A 21,603-nucleotide genomic window follows, 5' to 3' on the forward strand; every position below is an offset into this window, starting at 1 on the left:
CAGCTATAACTGTGTAAGGAAAAGTCCCGCCCCTTTAACTGTCTCCACCAATCATTCTTGAAGGCTTAATCACATGTCATCAGTCTGACCAATCAGAAGTGGTTAAAGTCTCCACTTCCTTGTTCCAATTTAGCTCATAACTCAGTCAGTTCCGACAAAAACACCAGCTAAAGCTCGTCTTTAGTGGTATAGCTTTCCACAGAATCCGGTATCAGACCGTGGAACAAGTGAACAAAACCATGAAGCTCAGAGACGCGAGTCTTTCTGCCGTTTTCTCGCAGTTTTCACACCCATGATGCATTGGCTTAAAGGGACAGCGTCTTGAAAACACAACGAACATACAGTTTTGTATGTAACTTAACTTTTATTACATCTTTTAGAAAACATCTGCAACTTCCTGCTTTTTCTGCCACAATTATCACAAAAATGCACGTCAGATTGCCGGGGGGGGGGGGGGGGGGGGGCTGTAGATCAAAACAGACTATTCTGTATAAAGTTTCTGCTTTTTTTTTTTTTTTGGGATGCTGGTGTGCCGCGGGATTTTTGTCAAGGTTAAAGTGTGCCGTGGCTCAATAAAGGTTGAAAAACACTGTTCTAACTTGACTGAACTGAGGGTTGGGGCTTCCAGCACAGAACCAACCTGAGAGCAAATGAACATTCAAATCCTCCACAAGCTAAACCCCATCAGCGTTGGATTGCTGCTGACAGACAGACTTCATTGATGGCATCTTCCGTTCTGGACCTGACGTTTAGCACACCATAGCTGGATTCCAGAGCGCTTTATCAAAGCGCCTTAAGCCCGTTTGGACTCTGGCGCTCCACGCGCTGATGAATAGTGGCGTTTGGAGGAAGTGCGGCTGCGCAGTCCGTCACTGAACACCGTCACTGCCTGGACCTCTTTCTGGGTCCTAGTGCCCTAAAGGTTACAGCTCCTGGTTACACAAGAAAAAAGTCCATTCTAGAGGCCACTCTGACGTCATCATCATCAAAGACAGCGTTACCTAGCAACCATACCAAGACCATAGCAGCTATAGAGGGAAACACAACAAACCATCAACGGCGGTTAAAGCAGTCAGACGTTTGTTCTGCAGCTCAGCAAAAATCTCTGCTTTAGGTTTTGGGGAGAAAAACAAAGGAAAACACACGGAGAAGGATTCTGCAAAGGAAATCCCAAGTTCTATTGGTAAGTCAGCGTCCTGGAAACATGCTTTGTTGGTTCTGAAGTGGCATGAATGCAGACTTAGATTGGTTTGTTTCCTTGGATTCTTCAGATGGATTCAAGCTGTAAATGTTGTCAGCATAAAGCAAGTTTGGACTAAACTAAAGCAGAAAGTGGCTTTGAAGATGGTCAGGAGAAATGAGGGCTTTTTTCAGGAATTCTTGGAAGAGGAGGACTTCTCCAAACAACCAGAATCTAGGAGGAGGTTTTTTCAGCATTGAGATCAGGATTTAGCATGAGCTTCAATCCCATTTTTGTTCAATCCAAATGTTTACCGTCATATTCAGGAGTTCAACTCTGAAAGCCACCATGACATCATAGACATTAAAGACCCTGTTACCTAGCAACCAAACACAACAAACTGGAGACTATTCAAACTGGACATTTTGGGGCAACAATTCTTTTCTAACTCAAGTTTTGATGAAAAATCCAAATGATGGAAACAGATTGTGTAAAGGAAATGAGGATCTATTGGTGAGTCACAGTCCTGGAAACATGAGTTGTGCTCTGATGAAGACGCCTGATCCAAATGTGGATTTTTGAAATGTTCTTCATGAGATTCAAACTGATTGAAGCTTTGAATTAAAGGTGTCAACACATTTCTGCATTGGATTCATTCTGTTTCAGTGTCTAAGGTTGGTTTTGTGGCAGAAACCAAGTTTTTGTTGAACAGTAGCGTTTGAAAAAGCAGAAAGTGGCTTTGAAGATGGTCAGGAGAACTTCTTTGAAGAGGAGGACTTCTCCAAACAACCACAACCTTAGAGGAAGTTTTCTGAGCATTCATAGAATGCTTTTACAATGACTCATCATTTTCCACAAGAAGCTAATGAGTTTTTCCAAATGCATGCTGGATATTCTTAGTTCTAGCTTGGAAAACACTTTGTGGGATTTCCCTGGAAAACCTGCTTTATCAATCATTTTGGTCTCTTTTTCTTCTTCTAAGTTCCAGCTTGGTGAGTGTGCAGGTCGCCATGGCAACCACTGTCCAGGTCAAAGGGAGGACCACGGCCATCCAGTCTCCAGGCTTTTGGATTGATTTGGATTTGATAAACATTTGTTTCCCACATTTTAATAGTAGAATTCAACACGGGACATATAGTGGATTGTAAGAATAGGAACAAAAACAGCAACAACAAAATAATCCTCCTCCCCTTAAAACATGCATTTGACTCTGAACAAGTCTAAAACAAATCCAAGCAAAGACCAGCGCTGGGGCTCCTCTGAAGGTCCAGACACAGAGAGGCCCAGAGTGACCCCCATTTCTCCTTTTTGCTCTCTCCAGTGGCTGACTCCGCCCCTTAGGACGTCCCCCTGTGTGGATCAGTGGTCAGTGGGTTGGAACCTGCTGCAAATGCAGGCTCTGGTTCTAACTGCTGGATCAGAAGTGGAATGTGAGCTGTAGTGGTGTGTCTGCAGCTGGATGTGGAACACATGAGGGAGGGGTCAAAGGTCAATCTTTCTTCCAAACAAATGTTGTCAGTCTATTCTCCAACAATGCTCCAACATCTTCAAAGGTTTTTGGTCCCAAATCCAGAGTGGAGCTGGTAGGACGTGATCATTTCAGCCTCAGATTTGGGATCTGTCATCTCTCTGCCACCGTGACACCGAGTGATGAGTTCGTGCTCCAAAGCGGCCCGATCGCTGGCTTTAGGGACTATTCCAAAAGCTTTCAATGATGGCGGGGAATGAACATTAGGAACAGATGACGGCTTGAAATGTCTGCTGTTGGTTTCTGATCCAGACAGAAATTCAATCAAATGTCTGTGAATCCATGATTTCCTTAGAATCTTTGACTCTAGATTCAAATATTCTAAAGTGACATTTTTTGTTTTATTAATCATTTCTGGCCTTATAAAGTTCTATTAGTGACTTCTTGTAGGTTTTTTGAACACATGTAAAATTTTGGTTTGTTTTAAACCTTCATCCAACCCATTCCATAAATCCACACCACAATTAGATAAACACATTTTCTTTTTTGTTGTTCGAATGCACTGCTTTTTTGAAATTCATTTTTTTCTTAGATTGTAACTCCCATCTCTGTCTTTGAACATTTGCTGTAAGTTTATTGGAAGTAAGTTGTATCTGGCTTTGTACATGACGAGAGCTGTTTTCAGTTTCACTAGATTCCATAATTTCAATAAACCCAACTTTAAAAACAGAGCGCTTGTATGTGACCCATAATCCACTCCATGAACTATTCAAACAGCTTTTTTTTGTTAGACATATAAACACTGTAGATTTGTTTTATAAGTATTTCCCCAAACTTCTACACTGTACTATAAATATGGTAGTATTATGGATGAATATATTAGTAAACCTGCATTCATTCTGACTCACAGATGAATCAGAGTTACAGTCAACTGGATTATTGAATCTCATTTAGACCAGATGAAAGTGAAGAAGTTAATATTTGAGTTGGTTAATGAGATACAAAATAAGTTCTAATGAACATGAATAATTATGCATCAATATTTTGTATTTTCTGTTGTTAATTTTAAGATTAACTATATGAAAGACTTCAATTAAAATATTTGACTGAACTTTGTCCTTCCTGATCCAAACATTTTTTCAAGTCAGAAAACATGTTAAGATTCATTTCTGTCATTTCAGCCAACATCTCTGATGTCTCTCAGAGACTCTCAGAAGACTCAACTGAAAAGATCTCATCACACACATGATGCTCCAAGTGAGTCTGATCAGAGAGATCCAGAACTGAACCAGACCTCAAGTCCTTCATCTGAAAACTGTTGATCATCTGAACTAGAATCCAGCCTCCAAAAACTCTGACAAACACTCACTGTTCCACTGGATGGATGGCTTTGAAGTCAGGAATCCAACTCTTTGACATGTCACTCCTGAAGGACCCACAGATGGATCCAGGTTGGTTCCTGTGTAGAATGAAGGTTGCTGGTGTGAGTGCTGAGCTCTGCTATGCTACTTTAAGTCTGACAAATGCTTACTGTTCCACTCCTGAATGGATGGCTTTGAATTCATGATTATATTTCTTTGATTTGTCCCTCCTGTTGGACCCCCAGCTGGATCCAGGTCCAGATCCAGGTTGGTTCCTGTGAAGAATGAAGGTTGCTGGTGTGAGTCCTGAGCTCTGACATGGAGAAGATCATGGACAGTTGGAGATGTTCATCTCACCTCTGAACTTTGCTCTGGTTGTCTTGGTTACCATCTCTGCTTCTAGAGGGAGGGGCTCCCTCCTGGGGTTCCTCCCACTGATCCATGCTGCTGGATTCACTGGATCCACATCAGCTCACACACACCTTCCACCTTCACCTGCAGAGGAAACCCTCCTCATCATCAGCTCTGATCCTCCTTCACCAACAGATCAGCTGCTCCTCCACTGATTGGCTCTTCTCTTGTGTTTCCTCTCAGGTTCAGGTGAATGCAGTCAGACAGCAGTGGGAGGCAGAGGAAGCTGCCATCAGCTGCTGCACTTCTGCTCTCCCTCCACCAGGTGGAGACATGGAGCTGCAGCAGCAACATTTCCATTCAGTCACTTTGACACAGAAACAACAAACTTCCTGTTTCTACACTTCAGGAAAAATGAAGCATCAAGAAAAACAGAAATCAAAGAATGAGGAGAAAAGTCTACTTCTGGTGAAGTGAAAACAATGTAAACATATGTGGAGTATCAAAATTCAGCTTCAGTGAGTTTAGTCCATAAAAGGAAAACAGTTGCAATGTTAACAGACAAAAAAAAGGGAAAGAGGAGCGTTAGATTTAACTGCCGCACGAAAAAGTTCAGCTTCAAACACCACAGGCATGTGGTCTAAAGTAGCCAAGTCACAGATCTCCATGTAAAAAACAGGCAATCCATAAGATCCAGTATATGTCCTTTTTCATGAGTGGCTCCAGACACACACTGAACTAGATTAAAAGAGTCAATGATCTCAAAGAAGTCCTTCACCAACAGTTGAATGGTTAAAATAGGGGAAAAATTGTAGCCGTAAAACAACAGAAGATACTATAAAAGACTAAATAAAGAGAAACAGGAAAACAGCATTGAACAAGCGCACAGCATGCCCTTTACTTGAACTCATTTATTTTGGATTACTGGAGTTTATAGGTGAAACTATTAATACATTTTCTGTTAGGGCAATTAAATGTAGATACATTATTTTAAAATAAATATATTTAAATAAAACAAACATAATTTAATTTTGTTACATGAAAGAGGGGCTTAAATCATTTTTGAGTGCATCATACATCATCACAATGCTGCTATCAAATGTATTGATGAGATCAAACATCATCATAATAAAGTTAAATGTTTGATGACATCATACATCATCACAATGCTGCTATCAAATGTATTGATGAGATCAAACATCATCATAATAAAGTTAAATGTTTGATGACATCATACATCATCACAATGCTGCTATCAAATGTATTGATGACATCAAACATCATCATAATAAAGTCAAATGTATTGATGACATCATACATCATCACAATGCTGCTATCAAATGTATTGATGAGATCAAACATCATCATAATGAAGTTAAATGTTTGATGACATCATACATCATCACAATGCTGCTATCAAATGTATTGATGAGATCAAACATCATCATGATGTTAAAGTTTGATGTTTGATGACATCAAACAACATCATTATTTGTTTTTGTGGCTGAGACAAGAAAGAACAAATAGAACTAAGGTTAAAGGCAGAAGGCAGAGAGGTTTTAAGCTGGAAGGATGGCACACTGTTCAGAATCAGTGAATGTGGCTGGGAAAGAAGACAGGAGTGACGATGGGAAGGACCCCCCAACAATGAGCGAAGATATGACTGAAGCAAATCTGCTCAAAATGTTGAGGGTCAAAATGGAGCATATTCGAGAAATGATTATGTTACTCAATAATCAGATAAAAGATGAAAGAGAACTTGTGGCGAAAATTGTAAACAAATGTTCACCAAATTCTCCAGATGAAAGTACAGACTGCATCAACAGAAGTGACACTATTTCTATATTAAGACAAGAAATAGAAAACTTGCCAGCACAGCTAACCTGTCAACAGCAAATGACTAAGGACCAGAGTAGTACTTCTCAAGAACACATCAAAAGCTTGGAAAATAAACTGCTGACAATTCTGAATGACAGACTTGTAAAACAAAATAAGATATTGTCTTCCAAGAATAAACTAAAACGGAAGACAATTTTATGTCAGAAAAAAAAGATAGCTGTGCTGAAACGCAAACTTGTGAGGATGCAGGGGCAGATCAATGAGCCTGACCGATGTATTGAAAACCAAAAGGAGTCAAAGAAGGTGGATGCCACATCCCCCCAAGAAGACCCTCTCCAATCAGAGGGGGAAGAACAAGGGACGCAGTCTTTCAGTAAAAACATTTGGGGTTGGGGCACATATGCTGCACTCAGTTCCATCTGGTATATAGCATCAGAGCTATATACATATTAAGTCAATTTTAGGTTTAGGACATTTTAGCCTGTAGGTCATTTTAGATTGTACATAATTTTTTAGGGGTAAAAAAATGTCAAGGTAACAATAACTCGTAGGATCTCATGTAGGACAACATCAGTGGCGGTTCTGGCACAGATGATGCCCTGGGCGAGCCAGACCAGTAGCGCCCATCGGTACCCCCCCAATTATGACCAAGAAACTTTACTTTATTATTCAAATATTTAAAAAATAAAATGATCAAAAAAATGCAACTTGAGGCTTGTAAATTCCTACAGTGTGTAGGACTGTTATGAAAAAATGTTCAAAGTAACAAAAACTCTTACAAGGATGACATCACACATGTTGGCTAAGGACCAACCAGTCCTTAATGTCCTGAAGACATGAGAGGAGCTGCTTCATGGAAAGATCATCTTTTTGTAACGGCAGATAGATCTGGCTGTCATCTGCGTACAAGTGAAAAGAAATGCCGTGCTTCCTCAAGATTGACCCTAAGGGTAACAGATACAGAGAGAACAAAAGTGGCCCTAGAACCGATCCTTGTGGAACCCCATAAGAAACCTGAGTTGTGGTAGATTCAAAACCACCCAAGCTGACACACATGGTTCTTTCTGCCAGGTAAGATTTAAACCAGTCCAGTGCTGTACCTTGGATCCCCACAGAGTTCTGGAGCCTGGATATCAAAATACTGTGGTCTACAGTGTCAAATGCTGCCGTTAGATCCAGCAGAACCAGGACGACATAGTCTCCATCATCAATTGCCAGTAGAATGTCATACAGCTTATAGGACTGTTATGAAAAAATGTTAAAAGTAACAAAAACTCTTACAAGGATGACATCACACATCTTGGCTTAAGGTTTCAAATGCCCTTCATTATAAGATTAAAAAAAACTATAAACCACTAGTGCAGCTTTAAGCCTAAAGCCCATTGAGACAACTATTGCTGTAATATTGGGCTATATGAATACAATTGAATTACACTATTAACTTGGTCTGCTTTTCCTAGTAGACACTAAAAATGTGTCCGTCTTGCTCTTTTATGGGTAAAGTCATCAATCAAATCCTCATATGTTAGTTTCTCAGCTACGGTTTATGCTTACAACTGCCAAACCAGATAGCTGATCTTGAGCATTTTAGGAACATTTTAATAAGCTTCAGCTTTTTTATCCTTACAGCTAATTCTTTCCAAGTTTTCATGCAGTGGATATGATCTGGGCTATTGTCATGTGGGGTGATGAAAGAACTGGAACGCTGAAAGACAATAAAACTAATTTCTTTTTTTGGGGAAAAAGTTTGCAGCAAAAAAACACAAGAGCCAATATATCTTCAACCCAGTGAAGATCAAAAATCATTGAAAGAAAAATGGGGCGGCCGTGGTGCAGCGGTAGGGCGGTTGACCCATGATCGTAAGATGCAGGTTCGATTCTGGCCTTGCACGCCCATGTGCTGAAGTGTCCTTAGGCAAGACACTGAACCCCACCTTGCCTCTGGTGGGAGGTTGGCGCCAGTGTTTGGCAGTGGTGCCGCCACCAGTGTGTGAATGTGTGTGTGACTGGGTGAATGAGTCTGTGACTGTAAAGCGCTTTGGGCCTTCGAAAGAGGTTAGAAAGCACTATATAAGTAAACGCCATTTACAAAAAAGGTTTAGCGCACTGTCCCAAGGTTAAAGTGCCTAGGATAGCACAAAGGTTAAAAAACTTTTTACAGTCTCTGCGGCTCAGAGGTTCTCTGGCAGGCTGTTCCACAGGCCAGGAGCGTAATGGCAGAACGAAGCCTAAGTTTTGGTCCTCACCTTAGGGACAACTAAAAGGCCAGCACTGCAGGACTTCAGGGCTCAAACTTTAAAAGAAGATAAATTAACTAAGTAAGTAGTCTTGTAAAAACATTTACAAGACAATAAAAGAATCTTAAAATTAATTCTGAAACACACAGGGAGCAAATGCAGCGAAATTACACCCAAATGTGTTCCCGCCCCCTGGTCCTGGTCAGAACTCCTGCCACCGAGTTAGAAGTTTTAAATTTGAGATAGACTTTTTGGGTAAACCAGAGAGCAGGGCATTACAATAATCTAAATGACTAAAGAAAACAGCAAACATTAGCACCTATGTGCTGGCAAGAGAGAGGAATGGGCGGATTCTGGCAACGGTTTTAAGATGATAAAATCCTGTCTTAATGATATTTTGATGTGTGGAACAAAAATTAAAGTAGAGTCAAAAAGTAAACCCAGGTTTCTCACATGGTATAAAATTCTGAAGATGTGTTAAATCGATTCTCTCTTGCTTTCAGAACCGATGATGGAAATGTCACTTTTGTCCTGGTTGAGCTGCAGGAAGTTTTCTGCCATCCACCACTTTATATCTAAAATGCACTTTAAAAGAGTCTAAGATCATCAGAAGACACAGTGATGTAAAGCTGTATATTATGTCATAACGTTTTTAAATTTGATGAGCATGGCTAAAAAAGCATTTAAGCCTTGTAAACATAAATGTAAAAAGAATAAGCTAAAGGACATTTTTGCCTTGGTCAGTTGTTCTGATTTCCTTGCTTCACGGATTTATTTGATGTTACATTTATATATTTTATTCTTTTTGTCCTCTATGAGTACTGTAAAGACTTCATTTGATGACTTTAGCTTTCCCAGAAACAGCGATATGGCTTTCTGGCACCAGTGGCAGAGATCCTTCTTTGTAAGGAGGCCTTGATCAGTTTCTGTCAAAGTGCCAGCTTTGATGTTTTGTTTACAGCCTTATAAACATTACTCACCATCCGTTAGAGCTTAGGAGGTGCCCTAACACTGGAATTTTGTCTTACAAAGCACAAACAGATAAAGGGATCATCAAAATAGAGGAGTGTTATATTTTCTGTGGCATCCTGAATGCACATTTTAGCCCTTTAACACCTAAGCCCAATACCCAGTATTGATGATCTTTGCATTAACTTTTCAACCATTCCTGTTAATTTATGTAATTTATGTAGATTCTGTTACTGAGAAAAGCAGCTTTGTGCTCTAAAGTGGAATAGGTTATGGAATACGGCAATACTTGATATAAAATTGAACTGTACAGTTTGTCCTCCATCATTTGATTCCCCCATTACTTTCATACCGAATGCGAATGTACAGACACACTCAGAGGTTTTGAGCGACAGACGCAGCATTCTGAAAAATCTGAATTTATGGAAGGTCGCCATGTCGCGTCAGCCAATCAGAAACACAGCTTTGGGCACGTGACGTGTGCAGGGACTCGTCAGCGGGTGGAGTGCAAATCCAATATAGAGGTTTGATCTGAGCATTCTTGTCCTGAACTTCCACCCATCCATTTTCTCAACTCGCTGTATGCCTTTCGGGGTGCTGGGGTTGCTGGAGCCTGTCCCAGCTACTGCTGGGCAAAGGCTGGGAACATCCTGTACCGGTCACATACCTGTGGTTTGTCAGAAGATTCATAACCCCTGTTGTAAAAGTAAAATATGTCCAACACAAGAGGCCTTCAGCTCTCATCTGTCTGCCCAGCTGTTGGACAGGACAAGTTATAAAAAAAAAAAAAAAATGGCAGCACCGAAGAAACGCAAGATAGCAAGTGAGTGTAGAAGATTTCAAACACGGTGGGAAAATGAATATTTCTTTAAGGAAATCAATGGAAAGTGTGTCTGTTTGATTAGCACTGAAGATGTTGCCGTGATGAAAGATTATAATGTCCATCGGCACTATGAGACCAAGCATCAGAGCAGCTACGCTTCGTACACAGGTGCTGAACGAGCACAGAAATTCAAGCAAATGGCAGCTAGCCTGCAAGCTCAACAACAGTTTCTTTCCCATCGCGGTGAGTCAACACACGCCGTCCATCCAGGCCTCCTTAACTATTTTCCTTGTGTTATTAGCAGCGTTACACGAGGGGTTGCTGCATGCTTGTCTCTCCTAATGATGGCCTTCACGTCTCCCCACAGGCTTCATAAGGAGCAACAGGCTTAGGAAGTAAAGGAAGCTCCTATGAGCCGTCTCCGTCTGACACCTACAATGATGCTGTTTGCAAGGCCATGTTTGCACGCTTCACATAGAGTGAACCTAAAAGGTGAAGAAAATGCATTCTGAACTGTGAAAAAGTATTCCCCTTTATATAAAAAAAACTTGTTTTGTTTTTGGAATTTCTTTTGTTCATAGCTGCATATTTTGTCACAGAGTGTAATTGTAAAATGAAGCTTTTTAAATGGTGTGTGTTTAATGTTAAAATTGTCCTCGTTGGTCACCCATAAGCCCTTTTTTGGTCTACTTTTCTGAGAAAACAGTCAACTCTTTATTAACTACAAAATCGTGCACTCTGCCAGTCAACCACACTAACAGCTACGTATGTAAAGATCTGCTGGCTTCAGCTGCTCAATAAACCCGTTCTGAACTGCCTGGTTGGAATGAGGTTTCATTGTCTGAGTGAATGTTTCATTTTGACGTGCGCTTGTTTTATGTGGCACAGATCAGCATCACTGCTCCCACTGAGAGCAATGTTCTTCACATTATAGGTGAGTTAGAAATACACAGTAATCATGTGTCAATATGTCACCTCTTGTTTGAGGCCCAGACCTTTGCTCATTTTTCTGTATTTAGCCCTCACCAAGAATACTTTGGACACCGTCTCTGTGATGCTACAGACGCTGCTAAAACACAGTGGATTTCATTCTGTTCTATGTAGAAAAGACTGTTTGATTCATGTCTGATGAATTCATCTTGGAGTATTTATCCTCCACGTCTAGAAGTCCGCTCCGTGAAAATCCTGTCCGACTTTAAAGCGGTCTGTGTTTCCATGGTGACAGAGGGAACAGCTGGTTAGCATCTTTCTAACTTGACTGAACTGAGGGTTGGGGCTTCCAGCACAGAACCAACCTGAGAGCAAATGAACATTCAAATCCTCCACAAGCTAAACCCCATCAGCGTTGGACTGCTTCTGACAGACAGACTTCATTGATGGCATCTTCCGTTCTGGACCTGACGTTTAGCACACCATAGCTGGATTCCAGAGCGCTTTATCAAAGCGCCTTAAGCCCGTTTGGACTCTGGCGCTCCACGCGCTGATGAATAGTGGCGTTTGGAGGAAGTGCGGCTGCGCAGTCCGTCACTGAACACCGTCACTGCCTGGACCTCTTTCTGGGTCCTAGTGCCCTAAAGGTTACAGCTCCTGGTTCCACAAGAAAAAAGTCCATTCTAGAGGCCACTCTGACGTCATCATCATCAAAGACAGCGTTACCTAGCAACCATACCAAGACCATAGCAGCTATAGAGGGAAACACAACAAACCATCAACGGCGGTTAAAGCAGTCAGACGTTTGTTCTGCAGATCAGCAAAAATCTCTGCTTTAGGTTTTGGGGAGAAAAACAAAGGAAAACACACGGAGAAGGATTCTGCAAAGGAAATCCCAAGTTCTATTGGTAAGTCAGCGTCCTGGAAACATGCTTTGTTGGTTCTGAAGTGGCATGAATGCAGACTTAGATTGGATTGTTTCCTTGGATTCTTCAGATGGATTCAAGCTGTAAATGTTGTCAGCATAAAGCAAGTTTGGACTAAACTAAAGCAGAAAGTGGCTTTGAAGATGGTCAGGAGAAATGAGGGCTTTTTTCAGGAATTCTTGGAAGAGGAGGACTTCTCCAAACAACCAGAATCTAGGAGGAGGTTTTTTCAGCATTGAGATCAGGATTTAGCATGAGCTTCAATCCCATTTTTGTTCAATCCAAATGTTTACCGTCATATTCAGGAGTTCAACTCTGAAAGCCACCATGACATCATAGACATTAAAGACCCTGTTACCTAGCAACCAAACACAACAAACTGTAGACTATTCAAACTGGACATTTTGGGGCAACAATTCTTTTCTAACTCAAGTTTTTATGAAAAATCCAAATGATGGAAACAGATTGTGTAAAGGAAATGAGGATCTATTGGTGAGTCACAGTCCTGGAAACATGAGTTGTGCTCTGATGAAGACGCCTGATCCAAATGTGGATTTTTGAAATGTTCTTCATGAGATTCAAACTGATTGAAGCTTTGAATTAAAGGTGTCAACACATTTCTGCATTGGATTCATTCTGTTTCAGTGTCTCAGGTTGGTTTTGTGGCAGAAACCAAGTTTTTGTTGAACAGTAGCGTTTGAAAAAGCAGAAAGTGGCTTTGAAGATGGTCAGGAGAACTTCTTTGAAGAGGAGGACTTCTCCAAACAACCACAACCTTAGAGGAAGTTTTCTGAGCATTCATAGAATGCTTTTACAATGACTCATCATTTTCCACAAGAAGCTAATGAGTTTTTCCAAATGCATGCTGGATATTCTTAGTTCTAGCTTGGAAAGCACTTTGTGGGATTTCCCTGGAAAACCTGCTTTATCAATCATTTTGGTCTCTTTTTCTTCTTCTAAGTTCCAGCTTGGTGAGTGTGCAGGTCGCCATGGCAACCAGTGTCCAGGTCAAAGGGAGGACCACGGCCATCCAGTCTCCAGGCTTTTGGATTGATTTGGATTTGATAAACATTTGTTTCCCACATTTTAATAGTAGAATTCAACACGGGACATATAGTGGATTGTAAGAATAGGAACAAAAACAGCAACAACAAAATAATCCTCCTCCCCTTAAAACGTGCATTTGACTCTGAACAAGTCTAAAACAAATCCAAGCACAGACCAGCACTGGGGCTCCTCTGAAGGTCCAGACACAGGGAGGCCCAGAGTGACCCCCATTTCTCCTTTTTGCTCTCTCCAGTGGCTGACTCCGCCCCTTAGGACGTCCCCCTGTGTGGATCAGTGGTCAGTGGGTTGGAACCTGCTGCAAATGCAGGCTCTGGTTCTAACTGCTGGATCAGAAGTGGAATGTGAGCTGTAGTGGTGTGTCTGCAGCTGGATGTGGAACACATGAGGGAGGGGTCAAAGGTCAATCTTTCTTCCAAACAAATGTTGTCAGTCTATTCTCCAACAATGCTCCAACATCTTCAAAGGTTTTTGGTCCCAAATCCAGAGTGGAGCTGGTAGGACGTGATCATTTCAGCCTCAGATTTGGGATCTGTCATCTCTCTGCCACCGTGACACCGAGTGATGAGTTCATGCTCCAAAGCGGCCCGATCGCTGGCTTTAGGGACTATTCCAAAAGCTTTCAATGATGGCGGGGAATGAACATTAGGAACAGATGACGGCTTGAAATGTCTGCTGTTGGTTTCTGATCCAGACAGAAATTCAATCAAATGTCTGTGAATCCATGATTTCCTTAGAATCTTTGACTCTAGATTCAAATATTCTAAAGTGACATTTTTTGTTTTATTAATCATTTCTGGCCTTATAAAGTTCTATTAGTGACTTCTTGTAGGTTTTTTTGAACACATGTAAAATTTTGGTTTGTTTTAAACCTTCATCCAACCCATTCCATAAATCCACACCACAATTAGATAAACACATTTTCTTTTTTGTTGTTCGAATGCACTGCTTTTTTGAAATTCATTTTTTTCTTAGATTGTAACTCCCATCTCTGTCTTTGAACATTTGCTGTAAGTTTATTGGAAGTAAGTTGTATCTGGCTTTGTACATGACGAGAGCTGTTTTCAGTTTCACTAGATTCCATAATTTCAATAAACCCAACTTTAAAAACGGAGCGCTTGTATGTGACCCATAATCCACTCCATGAACTATTCAAACAGCTTTTTTTTGTTAGACATATAAACACTGTAGATTTGTTTTATAAGTATTTCCCCAAACTTCTACACTGTACTATAAATATGGTAGTATTATGGATGAATATATTAGTAAACCTGCATTCATTCTGACTCACAGATGAATCAGAGTTACAGTCAACTGGATTATTGAATCTCATTTAGACCAGATGAAAGTGAAGAAGTTAATATTTGAGTTGGTTAATGAGATACAAAATAAGTTCTAATGAACATGAATAATTATGCATCAATATTTTGTATTTTCTGTTGTTAATTTTAAGATTAACTATATGAAAGACTTCAATTAAAATATTTGACTGAACTTTGTCCTTCCTGATCCAAACATTTTTTCAAGTCAGAAAACATGTTAAGATTCATTTCTGTCATTTCAGCCAACATCTCTGATGTCTCTCAGAGACTCTCAGAAGACTCAACTGAAAAGATCTCATCACACACATGATGCTCCAAGTGAGTCTGATCAGAGAGATCCAGAACTGAACCAGACCTCAAGTCCTTCATCTGAAAACTGTTGATCATCTGAACTAGAATCCAGCCTCCAAAAACTCTGACAAACACTCACTGTTCCACTGGATGGATGGCTTTGAAGTCAGGAATCCAACTCTTTGACATGTCACTCCTGAAGGACCCACAGATGGATCCAGGTTGGTTCCTGTGTAGAATGAAGGTTGCTGGTGTGAGTGCTGAGCTCTGCTATGCTACTTTAAGTCTGACAAATGCTTACTGTTCCACTCCTGAATGGATGGCTTTGAATTCATGATTATATTTCTTTGATTTGTCCCTCCTGTTGGACCCCCAGCTGGATCCAGGTCCAGATCCAGGTTGGTTCCTGTGAAGAATGAAGGTTGCTGGTGTGAGTCCTGAGCTCTGACATGGAGAAGATCATGGACAGTTGGAGATGTTCATCTCACCTCTGAACTTTGCTCTTGTTGTCTTGGTTACCATCTCTGCTTCTAGAGGGAGGGGCTCCCTCCTGGGGTTCCTCCCACTGATCCATGCTGCTGGATTCACTGGATCCACATCAGCTCACACACACCTTCCTCCTTCACCTGCAGAGGAAACCCTCCTCATCATCAGCTCTGATCCTCCTTCACCAACAGATCAGCTGCTCCTCCACTGATTGGCTCTTCTCTTGTGTTTCCTCTCAGGTTCAGTTGAATGCAGTCAGACAGCAGTGGGAGGCAGAGGAAGCTGCCATCAGCTGCTGCACTTCTGCTCTCCCTCCACCAGGTGGAGACATGGAGCTGCAGCAGCAACATTTCCATTCAGTCACTTTGACAAAGAAACAACAAACTTCCTGTTTCTACACTTCAGGAAACATGAAGCATCAAGAAAAACAGACAGAAATCAAAGAATGAGGAGAAAAGTCTACTTCTGGTAAAGTGAAAACAATGTAAACATATGTGGAGTATCAAAATTCAGCTTCAGTGAGTTTAGTCCATAAAAGGAAAACAGTTGCCATGTTATCAGACAGATAAAAGGGAAAGAGGAGCGTTAGATTTAACTGCCGCACGAAAAAGTTCAGCTTCAAACACCACAGGCATATGGTCTAAAGTAGCCAAGTCACAGATCTCCATGTAAAAAACAGGCAATCCATAAGATCCAGTATATGTCCTTTTTCATGAGTGGCTCCAGACACACACTGAACTAGATTAAAAGAGTCAATGATCTCAAAGAAGTCCTTCACCAACAGTTGAATGGTTAAAATAGGTGAAAAATTGTGGCCGTAAAACAACAGAAGATACTATAAAAGACTAAATAAAGAGAAACAGGAAAACAGCATTGAACAAGCGCACAGCATGCCCTTTACTTGAACTCATTTATTTTGGATTACTGGAGTTTATAGGTGAAACTATTAATACATTTTCTGTTAGGGCAATTAAATGTAGATACATTATTTTAAAATAAATATGTTTAAATAAAACAAACATAATTTAATTTTGTTACATGAAAGAGGGTCTTAAATCATTTTTTTAATGCATCATACATCATCACAATGCTGCTATCAAATGTATTGATGACATCATACATCATCACAATGCTGCTATCAAATGTATTGATGAGATCAAACATCATCATAATAAAGTTAAATGTTTGATGACATCATACATCATCATAATAAAGTCAAATGTATTGATGACATTAAACATCATCATGATGTTAAAGTTTCATGTTTGATGACATCAAACGACATCATTATTTGTTTTTGTGGCTGAGACAAGAAAGAACAAATAGAACTAAGGTTAAAGGCAGAAGGCAGAGAGGTTTTAAACTGGAAGGATGGCACACTGTTCAGAATCAGTGAATGTGGCTGGGAAAGAAGACAGGAGTGACGATGGGAAGGACCCCCCAACAATGAGCGAAGATATGACTGAAGCAAATCTGCTCAAAATGTTGAGGGTCAAAATGGAGCATATTCGAGAAATGATTATGTTACTCAATAATCAGTTTAAAGATGGAAGAGAACTTGTGGCGAAAATTGTAAACAAATGTTCACCAAATTCTCCAGATGAAAGTACAGACTGCATCAACAGAGGTGACACTATTTCTAAATTAAGACAAGAAATAGAAAACTTTCCAGCACAGCTAACCTGTCAACAGCAAATGACTAAGGACCAGAGTAGTACCTCTCAAGAACACATCAAAAGCTTGGAAAATAAACTGCTGACAATTCAGAATGACAGACTTGTAAAACAAAATAAGATATTGTCTTCCAAGAATAAACTAAAACGGAAGACAATTTTATGTCAGAAAAAAAAGATAGCTGTGCTGAAACGCAAACTTGTGAGGATGCAGGGGCAGATCAATGAGCCTGACCGATGTATTGAAAACCAAAAGGAGTCAAAGAAGGTGGATGCCACATCCCCCCAAGAAGACCCTCTCCAATCAGAGGGGGAAGAACAAGGGACGCAGTCTTTCAGTAAAAAAATTTGGGGTTGGGGCACATATGCTGCACTCAGTTCCATCTGGTATATAGCATCAGAGCTATATACATAAAAAGTCAATTTTAGGTTTTAGGACATTTTAGCTTGTAGGTCATTTTAGATTGTACATAATTTTTTAGGGGTAAAAAAATGTCAAAGTAACAATAACTCATAGGATCTCATGTAGGACAACATCAGTGGCGGTTCTGGCACAGATGATGCCCTGGAGTTGAGCCAAACCAGTGGTACTCCCCAATTATGACCAAGAAACTTTACTTTATTATTCAAATATTTAAAAAATAAAATGATAAAAAAAATGCAACTTGACGCTTGTAAATTCTTACAGTGTGTAGGACTGTTATGTAAAAATGTTCAAAGTAACAAAAACTCTTACAAGGATGACATCACACATGTTGGCTAAGGACCAACCAGTCCTCAATGTCCTGAAGACATGAGAGGAGCTGCTTCATGGATAGATCATCTTTTTGTAACGGCAGATAGATCTGGCTGTCATCTGCGTACAACTGAAAAGAAATGCCGTGCTTCCTCAAGATTGACCCTAAGGGTAACAGATACAGAGAGAACAAAAGTGGCCCTAGAACCGATCCTTGTGTAACCCCATAAGAAACCTGAGTTGTGGTAGATTCAAAACCACCCAAGCTGACACACATGGTTCTTTCTGCCAGGTAAGATTTAAACCAGTCCAGTGCTGTACCTTGGATCCCCACAGAGTTCTGGAGCCTGGATATCAAAATACTGTGGTCTACAGTGTCAAATGCTGCTGTTAGATCCAGCAGAACCAGGACGACATAGTCTCCATCATCAATTGCCAGTAGAATGTCATACAGCTTATAGGACTGTTATGAAAAAATGTTAAAAGTAACAAAAACTCTTACAAGGATGACATCACACATGTTGGCTTAAGGTTTCAAATGCCCTTCATTATAAGATTAAAAAAAACTATAAACCACTAGTGCAGCTTTAAGCCTAAAGCCCATTGAGACAACTATTGCTGTAATATTGGGCTATATGAATACAATTGAATTACACTATTAACTTGGTCTGTTTTTCCTAGTAGACACTAAAAATGTGTCCGTCTTGCTCTTTTATGGGTAAAGTCATCAATCAAATCCTCATATGTTAGTTTCTCAGCTACGGTTTATGCTTACAACTGCCAAACCAGATAGCTGATCTTGAGCATTTTAGGAACATTTTAATAAGCTTCAGCTTTTTTATCCTTACAGCTAATTCTTTCCAAGTTTTCATGCAGTGGATATGATCTGGGCTATTGTCATGTGGGGTGATGAAAGAACTGGAACGCTGAAAGACAATAAAACTAATTTCCTTTTTAGGAAAAAAGTTTGCAGCAAAAAACACAAGAGCCAATATATCTTCACACCAGTGAAGATCACAAATCATTGAAAGAAAAATGGGGCGGCCGTGGTGCAGCGGTAGGGCGGCGACCCATGATCGTAAGATGCAGGTTCGATTCTGGCCTTGCACGCCCATGTGTTGAAGTGTCCTTAGGCAAGACACTGAACCCCACTGGTGGGAGGTTGGCGCCAGTGTTCGGCAGCGGAGCCGCCACCAGTGTGTGAATGTGTGTGTGACTGGGTGTATGGGTCTGTGACTGTAAAGCGCTTTGGGCCTTCGAAAGAGGTTAGAAAGCACTATATAAGTAAACGCCATTTACAAAAAAGGTTTAGCGCACTGTCCCAAGGTTAAAGTGCATAGGATAGCACAAAGGTTAAAAACTTTTAACAGTCTCTGCGGCTCTGAGGTTCTCTGGCAGGCTGTTCCACAGACCAGGACCGTAATGGCAGAACGAAGCCTCACCATAAGTTTTGGTCCTCACCTTAGGGACAACTAAAAGGCCAGCACTGCAGGACTTCAGGGCTCAAACTTTAAAAGAAGATAAATTAACTAAGTAAGTAGTCTTGTAAAAACATTTACAAGACAATAAAAGAATCTTAAAATTAATTCTGAAACACACAGGGAGCAAATGCAGCGAAATTACACCCAAATGTGTTCCCGCCCCCTGGTCCTGGTCAGAACTCGTGCCACCGAGTTAGAAGTTTTAAATTTGAGATAGACTTTTTGGGTAAACCAGAGAGCAGAGCATTACAATAATCTAAACGACTAAAGAAAACAGCAAACATTAGCACCTATGTGCTGGCAAGAGAGAGGAATGGGCGGATTCTGGCAACGGTTTTAAGATGATAAAATCCTGTCTTAATGATATTTTGATGTGTGGAACAAAAATTAAGATAGAGTCAAAAAGTAAACCCAGGTTTCTCACATGGTATAAAATTCTGAAGATGTGTTAAATACATTCTCTCTTGCTTTCAGAACCGATGATGAAAATGTCACTTTTGTCCTGGTTGAGCTGCAGGAAGTTTTCTGCCATCCACCACTTTATATCTAAAAGGTCATCAGAAGACACAGTGATGTAAAGCTGTATATTACGTCATAACGTTTTTAAATTTGATGAGCATGGCTAAAAAAGCATTTAAGCCTTGTGAGCATAAATGTAAAAAGAATAAGCTAAAGGACATTTTTGCCTTGGTCAGTTGTTCTGATTTCCTTGCTTCACGGATTTATTTGATGTTACATTTATATGTTTTATTCTTTTTGTCCTCTATGAGTACTGTAAAGACTTCATTTGATGACTTTAGTTTTCCCAGAAACAGCGATATGGCTTTCTGGCACCAGTGGCAGAGATCCTTCTTTGTAAGGAGACCTTGATCAGTTTCTGTCAAAGTGCCAGCTTTGATGTTATGTTTACAGCCTTGTAAACATTACTCACCATCCGTTAGAGCTTAGGAGGAGCCCTAACACTGGAATTTTGTCTTACAAAGCACAAACAGATAGAGGGATAATCAAAATAGAGGAGTGTTATATTTTCTGTGGCATCCTGAATGCACATTGTAGCCCAATACCCAGCATTGACGATCTTTGCATTAACTTTTCAACCATTCCTGTTAATTTATGTAATTTATGTAGATTCTGTAACTGAGAAAAGCAGCTTTGTGCTCTAAAGTGGAATAGGTTATGGAATACGGCAATACTTGATATAAAATTGAACTGTACAGTTTGTCCTCCATCGTTTGATTCCCCCATTACTTTCATACCAAATGCGAATGTACAGACACACTCAGAGGTTTTGAGCGACAGACGCAGCATTCTGAAAAATCTGAACTTTTGGGAGGTCGTCATGTCGCGTCAGCCAATCAGAAACACAGCTTTGGGCACGTGACGTGTGCAGTGACTCGTCAGCGGGTGGAGTGCAAATCCAATATAGAGGTTTGATCTGAGCATTCTTGTCCTGAACTTCCACCCATCCATTTTCTCAACTCGCCGTATGCCTTTCGGGGTGCTGGGGTTGCTGGAGCCTGTCCCAGCTACTGCTGGGCAAAGGCTGGGAACATCCTGTACCGGTCACATACCTGTGGTTTGTCAGAAGATTCATAACCCCCGTTGTAAAAGTAAAATATGTCCAACACAAGAGGCCTTCAGCTCTCATCTGTCTGCCCAGCTGTTGGACAGGACAAGTTATAAAAAAAAAAAAAAAAGGAATGGCAGCACCGAAGAAACGCAAGATTGCAAGTGAGTGTAGAAGATTTCAAACACGGTGGGAAAATGAATATTTCTTTAAGGAAATCAACGGACAGTCTGTCTGTTTGATTAGCACTGAAGATGTTGCCGTGATGAAAGAGTATAATGTCTGTCGGCACTATGAGACCAAGCATCAGAGCAGCTACGCTTCGTACACAGGTGCCGAACGAGCACAGAAATTCAAGCAAATGGCAGCTAGCCTGCAAGCTCAACAACAGTTTTTTCCCATCGCGGTGAGTCAACACACGCCGTCCATCCAGGCCTCCTTCACTATTTTCCTCGTGTTACTAGCAGCGTTACACGAGGGGTTGCTGCATGCCTGTCTCTCCTAATGATGGCCTTCACGTCTCCTCACAGGCTTCATCAGGAGCAAAGGGCACAGGCTTAGGAAGTAAAGGAAGCTCCTATGAGCCGTCTCCGTCTGACACCTACTAGGATGCTGTTTGCAAGGCCATGTTTGCATGCTTCACAGAAATAGAGTGAACCTAAAAGGTGAAGAAAATGAATTCTGAACTGTGAAAAAGTATTCCCTTTATGTAAAAAAGAACCTGTTTGATTTTTGGAATTTCTTTTGTTCATAGCTGCATATTTTGTCACAGAGTGTAATTGTAGAATGAAGCTTTTTAAATGGTGTGTGTTTAATGTTAAAATTGTCCTCGTTGGTCACCCATAAGCCCTTTTTTTGGTCTACTTTTCTGATAAAACAGTCGACTCTTTATAATCTA

General features: G+C 40.6%; 1 protein-coding gene and 2 long non-coding RNA genes across 3 annotated transcripts in view; 2 read left to right on the top strand and 1 right to left on the bottom strand.

The window, feature by feature from the left end:
* Nucleotides 1–21,603, top strand: part of LOC144986974 (uncharacterized) — a 239,984-nt gene that overhangs the window by 45,530 nt on the left and 172,851 nt on the right. The window lies entirely within an intron of this gene.
* LOC144988540 (uncharacterized) lies at nucleotides 532–4,388 on the top strand. The gene is made up of 3 exons (XR_013652470.1): nucleotides 532–1,183; nucleotides 3,830–4,099; nucleotides 4,255–4,388. It is a non-coding gene; the product is annotated as an uncharacterized LOC144988540 (long non-coding RNA).
* Nucleotides 1,604–21,241, bottom strand: LOC144988359 (uncharacterized). Its single transcript, XR_013652240.1, has 6 exons — nucleotides 15,251–21,241; nucleotides 15,064–15,168; nucleotides 14,902–14,991; nucleotides 4,367–4,504; nucleotides 4,180–4,284; nucleotides 1,604–4,107 (listed from the first exon to the last, which is right to left on the bottom strand). It is a non-coding gene; the product is annotated as an uncharacterized LOC144988359 (long non-coding RNA).

This window comes from Oryzias latipes, chromosome 2 (assembly GCF_053564925.1).
Source record: "Oryzias latipes strain Hd-rR chromosome 2, Olatipes_Hd-rR_3.1".
NCBI lineage: Eukaryota > Metazoa > Chordata > Actinopteri > Beloniformes > Adrianichthyidae > Oryzias > Oryzias latipes.